At 25.9% G+C, this 16570-nt stretch overlaps 1 protein-coding gene across 1 annotated transcript in view; it reads right to left on the bottom strand.

Annotated features, from left to right (window-relative positions):
• LOC113559671 (potassium voltage-gated channel subfamily H member 8) overlaps window positions 1-5901 on the bottom strand; it is a 170389-nt gene extending 164488 nt beyond the window's left edge. The window contains exon 1 of the mRNA XM_026965446.1: window positions 5814-5901. The gene's annotated coding sequence lies outside the window, so the exon portion shown is untranslated. The remainder of the gene's footprint in view (window positions 1-5813) is intronic.
• Window positions 5902-16570: the final 10669 nt, after the last annotated feature.

The following is a 16570-nucleotide window of genomic DNA, read 5'->3' on the forward strand; positions in this document are numbered from 1 at the left end:
ACAAAATAATTCTGAATAAAAATCAATGAACACACATTGATAATGTTTATAGAACACTTAAAAAAATACATTATTCAAAACATAATAAATAGTTAAAGACTGAACATTTATTTAAATACGAATTCCACTAAACAGAATTATAATAATAAAAAAAAATCTTTATAAAATCAATACATTCACTACTTTGTTCAATATTAAATAAAATTAAAAAACTTTAGATAGCCTTAATACTATAATATTATATTAATAAAAGAAATTAGATATTCATCAGACCATTAGTTAAAACTAAACAAATGATCACTGTGTTTTCAGTTACTTTTTTTTTGATTTGTTAACAAAATCATCACAATAACGATGAAAATTAAATGAACATAATTCACAATCTTAAGTAACATTTTGAAAGATGTTCATATAAGGTTTAAATAATCAAATATATTTTTAATAAGACAATAATGGACAAAATGTATATAAAATATTTAAAAATTTAAATAAAATTAATTTATGAAAATATAAAATCCTTTTTATAATCGGTTCAAATTATACTTATCGGCTATTAAAATATAATACGAATTTAGTGAAGATACCAAACGGCAAAAAACAAGAAAAATTTAATATAATCATAAAAACGATAAGTATAATACTATAAGTACCTGGAACAATCTTTATTTAGATGGTTATTACATTCATTAGTAAGTTTACATAACAATTTAACTTAGCACCTAAGTATTATTTGTTATACATTTCGTCTTTCAAACACTTTACACACGTAGTCATAAATTGAAACCTTGACCGTGGCTATAGTACGTGTGTCGGTTTAACACTGTTGTGCTAATTGGAACAGATACAACGTAACGAATTTGCTGATTGTGCAATGGTCTTCAGGATAAAGATAAAATTGCAGTAAAATAAAGTGTATCCTTTACTAAAGAAAAGAGACACAATAACAGAGCATTTTTCTTCGTTTATTTGGCACGTGGTATGTCCCTTAGGAAAGATAGAAAGGAGACAATATCTTCGATTTCAGCCCAAATCCCGAGACATTAATCAATCGACAACCTGTTGGCCCGATAAAGTACTTTTAAAAGATATAACAAGAGGACTATATGGAAGGGAGACAAAACGCTTTGTAGACAAAATTCACAAAGTAAGTTTATATAATATGTTTCCTATATCTACTATAAAGATGTCATGTGAATTTTAAATTAAAACGTTTAGTTATTCGTTAATAAGCCAATTATAATTCCATATCGCACACAATTTTCTTAACAAAAAATACTAAGCATATATTCAAATGAAAAATTATGACGTATCCTTTTTTTTCAAATTGTATTTTGTAGAAATTAGGATATATTTAAAAATATTACAAACAAACCATTTATTCCTATAATAGTATTATAGTAACAATAATGATGATTTATTTTAAGAAAATTATATTACGACACTCGTCATTCATATGTGTAGCTTTAATTTAAATGTACATATATGTTAGGAAGAAACAAGATTAAATTATGGGTGTACGTATCATTTAATAATAAATTTCTATACAAAAATATAGTGAAAATAATTAACCATGTTTTTGAATCTCAATTAATGTTTTTAGACTCGTAATATATTTTGATCTCTAAATCAAATGAATGTTCCAATAAGTTTTAGTGTTTTACAGTAATTATTTACTATAAATACTTTTTTGGACAGTTGAAATTCTCTAAAATTTCAATAAAATCATAAGCGTTAGTCGAGTAAAATTACAAAAAATGAAATTAACGAAAATTCAAAAAATTTTAAAGAAACCAAAGCAAAATGTGGTTTTCTAAGTTTCATTCCGAATCGCTTTTGATAAATTGTTGCATTTAAATTTGTGATAATATTTCACCAGTATCCTGTGCCTATATTATCATAAAGAAGCGATATATGCCTGTACAATATACATATCATATTATACATAATATTTATACACTATTCACTGTTATTTAATTGTTTATTACTCTCATATCATCACATACCTACGTTTGGCATAACGTTAAAAAAAATCATATCTATCGGTTAGAAACACATTAAATAATAGTAAATTTAATATAATAAACCTAACATATTTGTATAAATGCATGCATGCATTAACCAACTACTAATTCTTTACAATAGTGCAGTACTCAATGCACAATGGATGTATTATAGGTAGTAGGTAGGTTGTAGGTATTTTTGTTATTATTGTTATTTATATTGTTACGGTGTTGGATTTGAATACATAATAATATTATATACTTTATCAATACAAAAGGTTTTATCTTAGCGCTCATACCCGAACCTTTTGAATCCTATGAAATAACACAAAAATTATATGATCCGTTCATCAAATAAATTATTTTTAAAGAAAAAAAAGGTTGTTTGAAAATTTATATAACCCAGGTATTTGTATTGTGTATACAGCATGTTTTTTATTGCAATTAAGTCTGAGTTCTTCTCATCTACAGAAAAAATATATATTCCAAATCAAAATATAAGAAACAATAATGTTAAATCATCCTGAAATTAATTATAAATAAAGAACATTTTTAATCATACACTAAATATTTTATTTTTATTTATCTTTTAACAAAAAGTTATAATAAGACTTAACACTTAAAATAATAATGATGGAAACCTTGAAAATAGATTTTTGGTATCTACTATTCTACTATAGGTTCATAATTTCAGTTTCAAGTGTAACTCGTCGTTAATATGTCACTGTAAATGAATGTGTTCAGTTTAAATTCAATGATAAGTCATTATATGCGAAAAACGAATCTTAACAAAAGAAACTGGGGATCAGTGTACATTTCTAAGCACAGTTATATTGTATTTATGTTATTATTATAAGTATTTTTTAAATCTGTAGATTGAAATAGTTTTCGTCAAAATATCTCATTAATTCTATAAGTCATAGTGATGAACCCGTAGTAAGATGTGCATAGGATTATTGAGTAAATAAATCTTAAAAGTATTCCAAATATTTTAAAAATATCTTGGTGTATAGATAATAATAATACATTTATCCGATGGCAAAAAGTTTCAATAATAAATTACAACTAAATAATTAAAATTTTAAAAGAAAAAATCAATATTTTTCGTTTAATATCCATTTACAAAAAAAAAAATAAATAAGCTTCAAACAGTTATAAAAAAATTTCAAATAACTAATAATATGACTGCTGTCAAAACACTCGAAACCTCGTATTAAATTTTCAAACTCTCTGATTAAACTATTTAATTAACATAAATCGAAAATTAATAAACGAAAAAAAATAAGAAAATGTCAATAGCTCAAAAAAGCCAAATTATTTTTGAAACTATATATTATTGAACACATATCATTTTTAAACCAATACATTCCTTATTCGATGTTTAACTAAAAGTGAAGTCATAATTTGCAACAATTTTAATACTATCTATCCATGATATTTAATATTTAAATTACATTTCTGAGAGAAGATTTTAATAATTTAATATAATTCAAATTTATTTTTTTTTTAATTTTATATTAGTAAGTAAATCCTGCATATAACATAGAAAAAAAAATATATTAAAAATATATGTATTATAATAGTATAATGTTCTGATACCACAATAATCTTCTTAACTCCGTATTTTATATATTTATGTTTATTTGTTGCTAAGAAACAGTATTATCCACTTAATTTGTATTCACTTAAAATTTTATAATTGATAAATAATATCGAAAAAAAAACATTATAATATAATATACTTTATATAAAAATGAAGCGTACAGATAATAGTTTTTTATTGGGGTTCTCATTTGCACTTGATCCAACCAAATCGTATGTGTATGTTTTTAATTCCAGTTTACAGAAGTATCGATGAAAAGTTTTGGTTCAATTTATTACATTCACTTTTCAGGTATGCCTGAATGTCTCTTGAGAGAAGAACTGAGTTTTAAAAGTTATTTTATCCTACCGTTATGAAATCATATGTCAAGAAAATAAAATTTTCTAAAACCTAAATAATGATACGAAATTTTTAAAGTCTAATAAAACATTACAGTATAATTTTGAAATAACAAAACTGATGTAGAAGCTTTCTTGTAATAATGACAATGGTTTCATTTTTGTATTATGAATACCAAGTTCACTGAACACTTTAAAGATTAAAACTTTACATTCGAGTTAATTGTAACACATTACTCCAAATTAGAGAATGACCCAGGAGATTACAAAATTATCTCATAATTCACAATAATATATCGTAATATACTAACAAAACAGCGAATTTTTTTTCGTATACATTTTTAAAAATGCGTTTTTTAATAAATTGGTATTAAACTATACTAAGGTCAGTTTATTTGATAACAATGAATCAGTGAAATTAGTTTTGTATGAATTTTATTTAAATATAAAATAAATTCTTAAATGTAACTAAAATTATTACATAAAGCTTATATTCTAACAGATTTTAAGTTTGTAAAATGCTATTAAAATGTATGCATATTATAATTTATCTTCAATTTTAAAAGTAGTCTCTGGAAATTATATAAAGCTTGGAGTTTGGGCAGTCAAAAATCAAAAGTTCCCAATAGTAACTATTAGCTTGATAACTGTCTTAAAATTAATACGAAAATAACTAAAACTAGTATTTTATTAATAGTTATACTATTATAAATAATAGTTTTCAACTGTAAAGAGGATTTTTTTTACTTTATTATGATAAAAAATAAATATTAAATATTTTATATCAGCATTTTTTTTAACTAAATATTATAATTGTTATCAAAAGATTTTTGACCTATTTATAGAAATTTAAAATTTACGTTTTTTTTTTTAAATGTATGTTAATAAAATAATTATTTAAATTAAGAACTTTGAAATTCAATAAATGGTACATGATAAATTTTTTATACAGCAATTAAAGTATGATAAAAATATATCACAATAATTATTTTTAATAAGCGTTTTAAGCTCAAATTTTAGCGAAATTCATATTATCCATAGTTACAAAAATGTAAATTATTTTAATCTTTCCAAAAAAAAACGATGTGTTTTATACAAACAATAAATAAAACATTATATTTTTGTAAATTCACGAATTATTTTTAAATCCAGTCAACCCTAAGGTATAAATTAATTTCATAATAAGGTACTTGACGAATAAGCATTTGATTTGGCGTCGAATTTATTCAATCATGAAAATATACCCTCACAAAAAATTATTGAACATTATTAATTGAATAATTAATTTCCGAAATTGCTTGAAACTTTAAATGCTCGTTTATAAGGGTCGAAAATATTTTTTTATGATAAATTGTCGTTCAACAGGTTTTGATTGATTGGTTTCTTTCAACGGTGTAGATTATAGGAACTTGTCTAATATATTATTTGTGTTTCCACTCTATTGAAACTTAAAATACATTGTTCTATGAAATGTATAAACCGCACACGTGCAGTAGTTCCATACCATTATAATAATATGATCACCGTCGTTTATTATCTCGTATAATTTTTCCGGCAAAACCCAGCACGGTATTTTTTTTTTTCGAAACCATATTACTAAACTGGCTTAAAAATAGATAAATAAAGTTAAAGACTTCGCATTGAGCGGGTACAGGGTTATTTTTTTATTATTTTTTTAATGTCAACCCCGCTTCGTCGCCGGTAAAATAGAACCGTCTACGGTTATGGGGCTATGGCTCGGTGGCGGTGGAAGTGGCGTGGAGATAGCGGCTACGGCGGTTACGGCGTTTATTACTATCATTTTATCATCAAACAGGTAGTATGTATTACAGTAGCAGCTATCAGTATAAACAAGGGTTTACGGGGGCTTACCTGACGAGAGAATATGGTACACGCGCGCGCACGGATAACGCGGCGACGGCGGCGGCGGCGGCGGCAGCGGTGGAAGTGGCGCCGATCGTTGGCAGTGGCGTCGGCGAGGACGAATATATATATATATATATATATATTATGTATATATGTATGCGTGTGTATATATACACAATAATATGTGATATTATTAAAACGATGGTAATGATGATGATGATGATGATGATGGTGATGGTGAAAATAATAAAAGTTATATTAAATCGTGTGGGACGCGGATTTTAAAGGGAGTGGGGGCAGCAGGTGACCGTCATAATCGCATCACTGCGGGTGCACCGACAGCCGAGTGTGCAACAGTCGTCATGGTTGCAGCGGCAGTGGCGGCAGTGGCGACGACGACGACGACGACGACGACGGCGACGACGACGACGTCACACTACGATAACGCTGCGGCGGCGGCGGCGGCGGTGGCGATGGCGGTGGCGGCGGCCAACCCCGGTCGTCGTCGCCCGAGCGGGAGAGTAATCGTCGACGGGGGTGGTAAGCGGGAACAGAACAGATTTAACGGTGATGAGCACGCGGGAAACGTCGTCGGCGGCGGCGTCGACAGCGGGCGCTGATGATGTGGTCTCGCGAGCGTGTGTAGGCGCGTCCTATGTGCGGTGCACAGCGCCGTTAACGAGATACTGCCGACGACGACGACGACCACGACTACGACGACGACGACCACGACCACGACGACGACGACGACGATGACGGCGGCGGCGGCAGCGGCTGGTGATGCTGATGCTGATGCTGATGCTGCTGCTGCTGCTGCTGCTGCTGCTGCTGGACGCGGTAGCAACAGCCAGCCTCCAACGAGCCCGTGCAACCCTAGGCAACGCCGCCGCCGCCCGCCGCTGGTGTACATTATTATTATTATTATATTATTATTGTATACCTACAGGAGTGTGTTTATTTGTTTGCTATTTTTAAATAACGGACATTTAGTATAATGCGATTGTTATTCGCGATGTCGATCCACAGACGTACACACGAAATAATTTAACTATAACCTATTTTTCTGTGTATAATATTAGCGTGATATGCGGAGAAAATAATTAAAATGAATAAAAGAATAAAAATATATGAAATAACAGGTAATATACGCATTTTTCGTTAAAAAATGTTTCCACGCCATATAGTTTTGGGAATAATTAGGAACATAAAATTATTCTTTAATTCTACAGATATTATGATTGTTTATTTTAAAGGAAATATTGGTTGATAAGGAAGGAGTAGTCGTAAATATTATTATTAAATAATTAAAAATAGAAATTGCATTTAATAAATTACTTCGATTTTTTAAAGGTTTTAAAAATAAGTAATTAAGAATATCTGCGTAGCCAAAGTGAGAAAATCTATGATGAATTTCATTTTATAACAAATAAAACGAAGAAAATTATTTTGAACATTTTCAATTTTATCACGTCGAACAATTGTAATATACATATATTTATAACCCTTTAAATAATTTACTACTTTTTTATGAATAGCAAATAAAATTAAAAATATAACATTAACATAGATATAAATATAATAATAATAAAAATAAAATTATTATGATTCAAATACATTGACAATAGATTACAAAGACAAAAATATACATTATATAATTATAAACATAATATAATTTTTTGACACGTAATCCGGTTTACAAAACAAAATATAAATCATCCACTTTGAACTCACGGTAAGTAATTAAGAATAAAGTATAATTATAAATTATAAGATGCTAAGCATGATTTAAAATCTTATCTTAAATCGTGATGCTAAGTGACGACTTTCATAACGCCATAAATAACCTCCAATAATGAGACTAATCTATACATATCATAAATGTATTTATTACACTTAAAGCTCAATATTTTACTTTTGATATTAATAGTATATAATTTATTTTTTTTAATAAAATCATATCCTTTTATGTGACTCTGAATTTGACTACCGGAAGAATTTCTTCCCAAATCCTCCCCTCTAAATATGCCACTATTCTAGAGCCTGGATATGTAATAGTAGTGCTGTCCTCACGATGAACGCATCCCAGACGATAGCGCTGAGTCAAATAGACTAATCCGCGAATACGACGCGATGATCCGATTTGTTTCCGCGTGGTTTATATAATAATAAAATAAAAAATTACAATATGTAACACAATATAACTGATATGAAATCCTACACAAAATCTCCATGCTTTTCGAATAAAATATAATGTACAATTTACTGAAATAACGTCGAAACTTTCTGGTATGTAAATTGTTGTATAAAAAAGATGTAAAAGTTTAGAACGAATTAAAAAAAATACGTGACAATTCATCAAATATAAACTACTATTTATCTCTGTACACTTCGTCTCCCATAAAAAATGCATCTGTGTTAAATTTGTTTGGCCTAATACTAACATTTAGCATAACGCGTGAAGATAAATAATATTTTTGGTTTTCTGATTTGGAGAATAAATGATATTTACCAGAGTTGCTTTCTTTAATCATTTAACAGCAGCATTTTTTAAAATTATTTTTTTAATTTTTTTTTTCTGTTGAACAGCCCAAACTTGATTTCCTTTTTATTCTAGATCAAAAACCAACAAATCATAAATTTTTAATAACGTGAGCCAATAACAACTAAAAAGTTGTGTACTGTTGTTATACTACATCAACTATTCACTAAAATACTAATTATTTCTTATAATAACTAATAATTGATAACACGAATGAAAAAAAATATCACTATGTGCGTATTTGCCAAATATTTAAAAAATAAATAACTCAATTTTTCAGTAATTTATAAAATCAGAAAAAGGCTTATAACCTACTCAGTGACGTAGTCTTTCATTTAAAAAAAAAATCAAAACAATCGAATGAATAGTTTCAAAGAACATGCGCGACAAAGATTTCAATTTTCATTTTCACATTTTTGTATAATATCTGGATTAATATTAAACGCAACAACTTCATTCTACTTCCCACTTTGTTTTTTTACTTTTACATCACAAAAATAATATATTTTGTTTTTTTTTAAATACATAAAGTATATGTTAACAAATGTTGATACAAAAATATACTCTAAAATGCATTTTAAAAACTATAACATTTAGAAGATAGATGTAAAAATGCCAATCATTTTCGAAAACCACGAGATAAAGAATAAAATAATTCTCGATAAACACCTATATTTAATGTATTATTTGTTCTAAAACACTTATAGTTATAAATAATAACTAATAAAATAGCTTGACTGTGTAAATAATTGCAATTAAATTAATGAATATTATGAATTATTATGATCACGACATTTGTATGCACCAACCTGTAGCATGCCTCTATAACATACCTGTAAGTTAGCTGGTTAGATTATGTACTACGTTCTACGTATTAATAATATTATTTTATTTATATTCATTAGGCATGTAATAATTGTTTACAGTATTTGTATACAGATATGCTAATTACCTATATATTTGATATGGAAATGTATTATCGTGTAATTAAATGACTTTTCTTATTAAACAAGAAAGAAAATATATTTTTTAAATAATTAAAAAAATTAACCGCACAGTTAAATATATTATTTTTAATATCGCCTTGTATGACATATATGTATATACCAATATAATCGTACTATACTACATTTTTTATATATAAATATAAAATGTATCAAAATGTTCATAATACGATTTATTATTTGCATCGTATACTACCCTATTAAACTGCGTAATTACATTTGTAAATGTATACTTGTATAAAATGTATAAACAAAAATAAATCTAAATAGTAGTAAGGTTTAGTCATAATATATTCCTCGTAAAGTAATAATAACAGAACTTTTATGAATCTTATAAGTATCCTCATATAGGAACGAGTAAAATTAACATTAATTAATAATTAGATTTGTAAAAGTCATACACATTTTCAAAAGCTCGGTTGAGTTAATTGATTTTCAGTTTGTTTATATAACAATATTAATAATTACTAACCCAATAAAATGTAATTAATCAAACACAATAAATAAATTGTATTTAAAGGAATAATTATCTTTACTTTTACATTTAATCATAATAATACTATATTATATAACTATAATAACAGGATCAAAAATTATTTGAAAATCTTAATTATTAAGTGTAATAAAAAAAAAATATAAAACATCCATAACTATTTTGATATTGCATATTTTATCAATCAAAACAGTGAAAAAGTACGACCCATACCTATATTAGCAGTCGAACAATTATTATTGCCAAGTTTAACGTATTCACATCAACAACTGCCGTTACTGACTTCTAACGTGATTACAATCAAATCGTTTTCACGAGGCAAACAAAAGACCAAAAGACAAAATATTAACAATTCAAAAAAATATCACTTGTTTAAAACGAATGAATTGTGTTATTGCTATTATCATGATTATTGTTCAAGCATAAGTTATAAAATATAAAATAATAACAACAATGGACTAAGAAAAAAAGTTTTAAAAAATCCTAAATAATTTTCAATTTGTAACCTTGTCCCCTATTACTTACTAAAAGCATAAAAATATAATATATTCTAACTCATAAGATACCTATTTTTCCGCATCAATATATTATATTTACTTATTTATTTGATAATACATTATATTATTTTACCTATTGGCTATTAATCAACTAATGATTCGACTATTCATCGTTGTTTTACCATTATAATACTATAATATATTGTGAGAAATAAATGAGAAAATTGTAAAATTTAACGAATGGCACACGCCAATTATCGACATAATAGCAAAGCTGGAATTACTAATATTCGTTATAAGACACGCTGCTGCACATGTACCTAATTTCTATAGTGGGTACTGGAAATATCAACGATTAAATTTTTTACACGTGTTATTTTAATAATTACAGTAAGTAGGGGCCTACTACACAATCTCGATTCCCGAACTATAAGAGTAGCGGAATAAGCCTAAGACTAATTAATTAATTTAATTAATTTAATGTAAAATTATCAACAATTAAATCTAACCTTAGAATTGGATTTTGAGTAGGTGTTGAATGGCACTGTAATGCATATGTTGAATTGTAATTCAAATAGACATCATTACATACAAAAAACGATTCTGAGTGAAAAAAGCTGTCAGTTTATATTTTTAAGAATATTAAACTATTATCTATTTATACTGATATTAGTAGTTTTTTTTTTTTTTATTATTAGTAAAACGATTGATTGAACTAATTGTTTTCAAAAATAAATCATCAAGTATGTTAAAATATAGTAATTATTATTATTATTATTATTATTATTTTATTTAATATCACTAGCTGTAATAACTTATTAATCGATACTGACATATAATAATTAACGGGTATGAATGAGTTCAAAGTATAAGTTTCATAATGCTATATTTTTATAATACTCTTATTCGCTCTATGAAGTCCGACAAACAAACAGATTTTATTTACAAAGATTTCAACGAGACTTTCAACTCTATAAGCCACTCTGTTCTTATTAAAAAATTAAATGTTTTCGGTATAAAATATCCGTTGTTATCCTGGTTTAGTTCTTAGTTAGTTGAAAGATCGTAACAAGTAAAAATCAATGGCTTTTTGTCAAATACTTTTCCTGTCTCTTCAGGTGTCCACCGGGGTGACCACTAAATAAGAACAGGGATACCATTGTTATTTGCCACATTTTTAACGGATGTATATAATTTTTTTTAATTTTTTTTACTATAAATTATTTGCTGATGATCTAAAGATTTATGCTACCATGTCAACTGATGACTCTAGCTTAATTCAAGATAATCTATATCAACTCAGTGATTGGTGTCTTTCTAACAGGTTTAAGTTAAATACAGCTAAATGTTTTAAAATGTCATTTTTTTAATATAAATAATGACCAGTATATTATGCTCAGTGAACGACTTGTTGAAATTAGTAAATGTAAACATTTTAGGGTGGTATTACAGCCAAATTTATTATTTTCTTCCCGTATCGAACGGCGTAAATGCTCGAAAAGCACTTAAGAGTCTTGGTTTTTTAATTCTTAATATGAATGAATTTAAAAACGAGCTGTGTTTTAAAATATTATAAAATACACTATTTAGGCTAATATTAAAGTTCTGTTGCGTTTTTTGGAATCCCTTGAACACGTTCAAAGAAGGTTTATACTTTAATAGCGTACAGTAGAAAATTACACGTTAAATTACATTCATCAGCAACCATCTCTTTATCGACAATCCAAGCCAGTCTTAAATTAGATTCTCTTGATTCTAGATACAAATCTATCGATATTTGTTTTATGCGCAAGTTAAATAAAGGCGTTCTATTTTGTCCGGGTTTTCTATTTACATTCTTTAAATTTTAATGTTCCTCAATATAATTCGCAATACTGTCCTTCGTTCTCAATCCAAAATCATCGTACCTCTTATGAATATAATAATCCTTTAGATCATATTACCAGTGAATATAATAAATTAAAAAACTTTGATTTGTTCCATACATGAGATTTGCATTTGATAAGCCAAGTTTCCTTAAAATGTTGATTAAACCTGCTCAATTTTATGTTATAATATAATTCAATTGTTGTTATTAATTTATTGTTAATATTATTTACTTATTTATTGTATGATACTATGTTTTACCATTTTATGTATAGTTAAGTTTGATTACTGTACATTTACATATAATTTACTTGAGAATTACAAACGTTTATAATAATAATAAATAATAAAATAGCTTAAAATTTTAAATAAATATTTGAAAAAGTACTTTGTATAGAATTCATAATAATATACGTAGCGTTTAAAATTCACAAGTTCCTACAAATAATAGTAACTAAATTACAATCAAATAACTAAATATGTATTTACAGTTAGGCATTTAAACATTTGTCTCCTAAAAATTTGAACTTGAAATGTCAAAAACAAAAATCGTATTTATGTATTTTAAGGTTTTTTTAAAAGTAGATTATGAACTTTTTAATGCATCATTAATTAACTCTAACAATTAAGATTTCATATATGAAATATTTGCAATTCAGATTTTAACCAATTTTGTTAATATTTGAACCCAAATGCTCCAATTTCCAAATCCCAATTTTAATCCAAAATACCTAATCATATTTCAATCAGAAATTAATAAGTACCTCGACTTTAGTCAAATTTAATTAAATTAATAATAATAAGAACTAACGAAAAAATTATTTAATTTTTTTATATTTTATTAATATTTGTTGATAAGATAAATAACCAAATAACTCAGTTATTCTGATTATGGTTAACAATGCATCATGATTATCATTTCATTTGCAACATGTTGCCTATTAAGTAAATATATAATCAAATAATATGTATATATAGTATACATAAAACACACATTTCTAATTCTTATATAGCTGAATAAATATTTAAATATTTATTATATTTATCTACTGATTAATAGACTGCATTTATAAAAAATAATGATAAATATCTATTCTTCGATAAGTTTTAGAATAACTGTTGAACAATAATAAATATTTATCATAGATTTACGAAATCCGTCAATATATATTCAATATATTCATTTGTGCATTTTCAAAGATAAGGTTTTAATCAATAAACCACAATTAAAATGTAAAATTCATACGCCCAGTTTTATAACTCTATATTAATAGATGACATTTAAAATTTCATATTTCATCAAAATACGTATCTCTCCTATTACAATAGGCCATTTTCGCTAGACATTTATTAAAATTTATTTTCATATAAAATAAAGTACTGGAGAAGCATACTCGGAACACTCGGAATAACAGCTAAACAAATAAAAAGTTACAACATAATAGATTGGGTTCGTCTAAAAGTTTAAAAAAAACTGCTTGATACAATGGATTGAATCATTTGGGTGGTGTATAGGTATATATATAAAGCTATAAAACTTCAGATTTTGTTTAAAAAGTTTCTTTTGATTTGACCAAAAGTTTACAGTCCTAATTCTTAAATACAATTATTTTTTTTTTTTTTGGTATAGCTGAATTTTTTGATTTAACCATTAATGAAAGCGTTAATACATAGATATTCTCTAGCTCTAAAAATATACTGCACAAGTCGCTTTAATTTTCTCTAATTTCTCTAATTTGAAGGTTTAATAACTGAATAACATAAATTTTAAAAATTGAATTATTTTAATCAAACTAAATTAAATAGGTATAAATTATAGTTACCATAAACGAAAATATGTTTAATACTTTCATATAATACCACCAATTTATTATAAACATGATGTAGTGTTATATAAGTATATTGATTATAAAATGTTATCTCAATATTATATAATTGTTAATGTAAACGAGAGAATGAGTCGAATGCTTGCGAATAAATACATTTTATACACCACACTAGACTTTTAATATAATTAATTTCTCGACTTCCTATGAATTCTCGTAACTTGCCATTGATTATTCATGCTTTGTGTACCAGCTTGTCGGCTTCCTACCATGAGTTACATCTGATTCATGTGTTTCCAAAATCCAAATACATGCTGTTTAAATCTCCCATAATGTTGTTAAATTTAATTTTAAAATTTTTAATTTTTAACATAATATTATGTTAAAAAATTATTAAAATCATTTTATATTACGTTTTAGTTAGCTTAAAAAATTTACTCGCATATTGATATACTATTTTAAAGAGTAAGGACTAGGGAGTAATGCTAACTTAATTCAGTAGGTCCATTGCAATTATTTTAAATTAGTAAATATTTACTAGGTCGTCACAATTATTATTATATAATATATATATATATGACACAAAACATTGATTTATTAAGTAATATAATAATTTTCTAATGATATGATGGTATTTTTTTAATAATATTCTTAACATTATAATATATATTTATAATAATATTATTTTGTATAACTGTTTTATACAATCATGCAAAAAAATAGTAACCTTCGATCAATCAACATATCACGTAAACACTAGTTGTCTGAATCTATATTACGTTTAATTATCTGACCATTGAGTGTACTGATTTTATCATCATTGTGAACGCCATAAATCATATTATTAATATAATAGACTGTCTATTAAAAACAATAAACATAACTATTCATATTTTATAATATTAAGAACATCTTATAAGCGTTACTTAATTAAGTTATATTATACTTTTAATTGGTTTTCGAATAAATCGATTTAACGATGCTTTCAAATTTTAAACGATAATATTATGAGAACTAATATAATAGTAGACTCATTTTATGTGACCTAAACAAAACCAGTCCTCACTCTAGTTTTATGGTTCTATTTTTACATTTTTACTATGAGTTTGATATTTTAAAACTCTAAAGTAATAGAAAATATTTTTCAATAATAAAATATGTAAAGTTTAGAATTGAAGGTTGAGAATTTTCAATGGAAAAGCAGATAAGGCTTGAACTTTTCAGGATTGGATTTACATTGAGAGCCAACGAGTAACTATTATGGATTTGTGCGATGGATTTCAAACTAGGATTTTATAAAGAAAAAAAACATAAATTATATAAAAAAAAAAACAGGATAATGTTATTCTTCAATAATATTATGTTTTTTTTTTCTTAAAAGGTTTTTGAAAGTTCCATTTTAATATTTAAATATAAAATATATATTCTGGAATATATTATTAATATGTTAAAAAATATTTTTGAATTCTAAAACCATGAAATGAAAACTTCTTTTAGAATTGTTAACTTACAAGATTTCCTATAAGAATGCATAATATCTTTCAATATAAATTAATAGTAAATAAAGAACAGCTATAATTATTGTAATTAGAATTATTTCTATAAAGTTTAGAATAATATCTGTGTATGATAATTTTTATCATCATTTTAAACAATTTATACTTTCACGAATTCATAACATTCACATTAACTATTATATGAATTTTTTCAATCGTGTTAAAAATATTCAACGAATAAATAAGCAGTATAGACACATTAAAAATTATAATGCATGATACTATGTATTGAATAATATTATACTATTATTATTTATTAATCGTATTTTCAATAAGTTAATACAATATAATACGTAAATATACAATATGTATTATATTTCTAAACTATTATAGTCACAATAGTCAGAACTATAGATGTTTTATTATGGTATTTTTAACTAACTGTTAAAACTTTAAATACTTAAAACGTCTTTCTTGCAGATGTTTATATCGTGCGCTACACTACGTAAAAAATAACTGCAAAAATTGTAATGGAAAAAAAAACACTAATCCGTAACACACACTCTCGCATATACATACAATCAATATGATTTACTTATTGGTCAACAACAACAATATTCATCGACACAACAGTTTAATACCTACTAATGATTGCGGTTAACCGATGATAAAAACGTTAATTATTAGCGCGTTGTTTAACTGCATCAGATACCTACGTATATATAATATATAGTTTAATAACACATAGACATGTGCAAATTATTATTATAAAGTAAATCTAATCGCATTCACACGATTCAAACATATCGATTAAACCTCCTACCCATCGTTATTTTACAATGTACAATTTTTTTAATCTTACACAAATGTCCATTGAATCATTTATTAAATTTCGACAAAGGAAACAACGATATTTAAATAATGTTATACACATATTATTGCATTTTTTTTTCACTTTAATAATCTTGGAATGCCCTGCAAATCATTACAATAATATTACACTGGTCTCAATCACTTCATTTCTCGAATTTATTATACGGCC

Source organism: Rhopalosiphum maidis, chromosome 1 (assembly GCF_003676215.2).
Source record: "Rhopalosiphum maidis isolate BTI-1 chromosome 1, ASM367621v3, whole genome shotgun sequence".
Lineage (NCBI taxonomy): Eukaryota > Metazoa > Arthropoda > Insecta > Hemiptera > Aphididae > Rhopalosiphum > Rhopalosiphum maidis.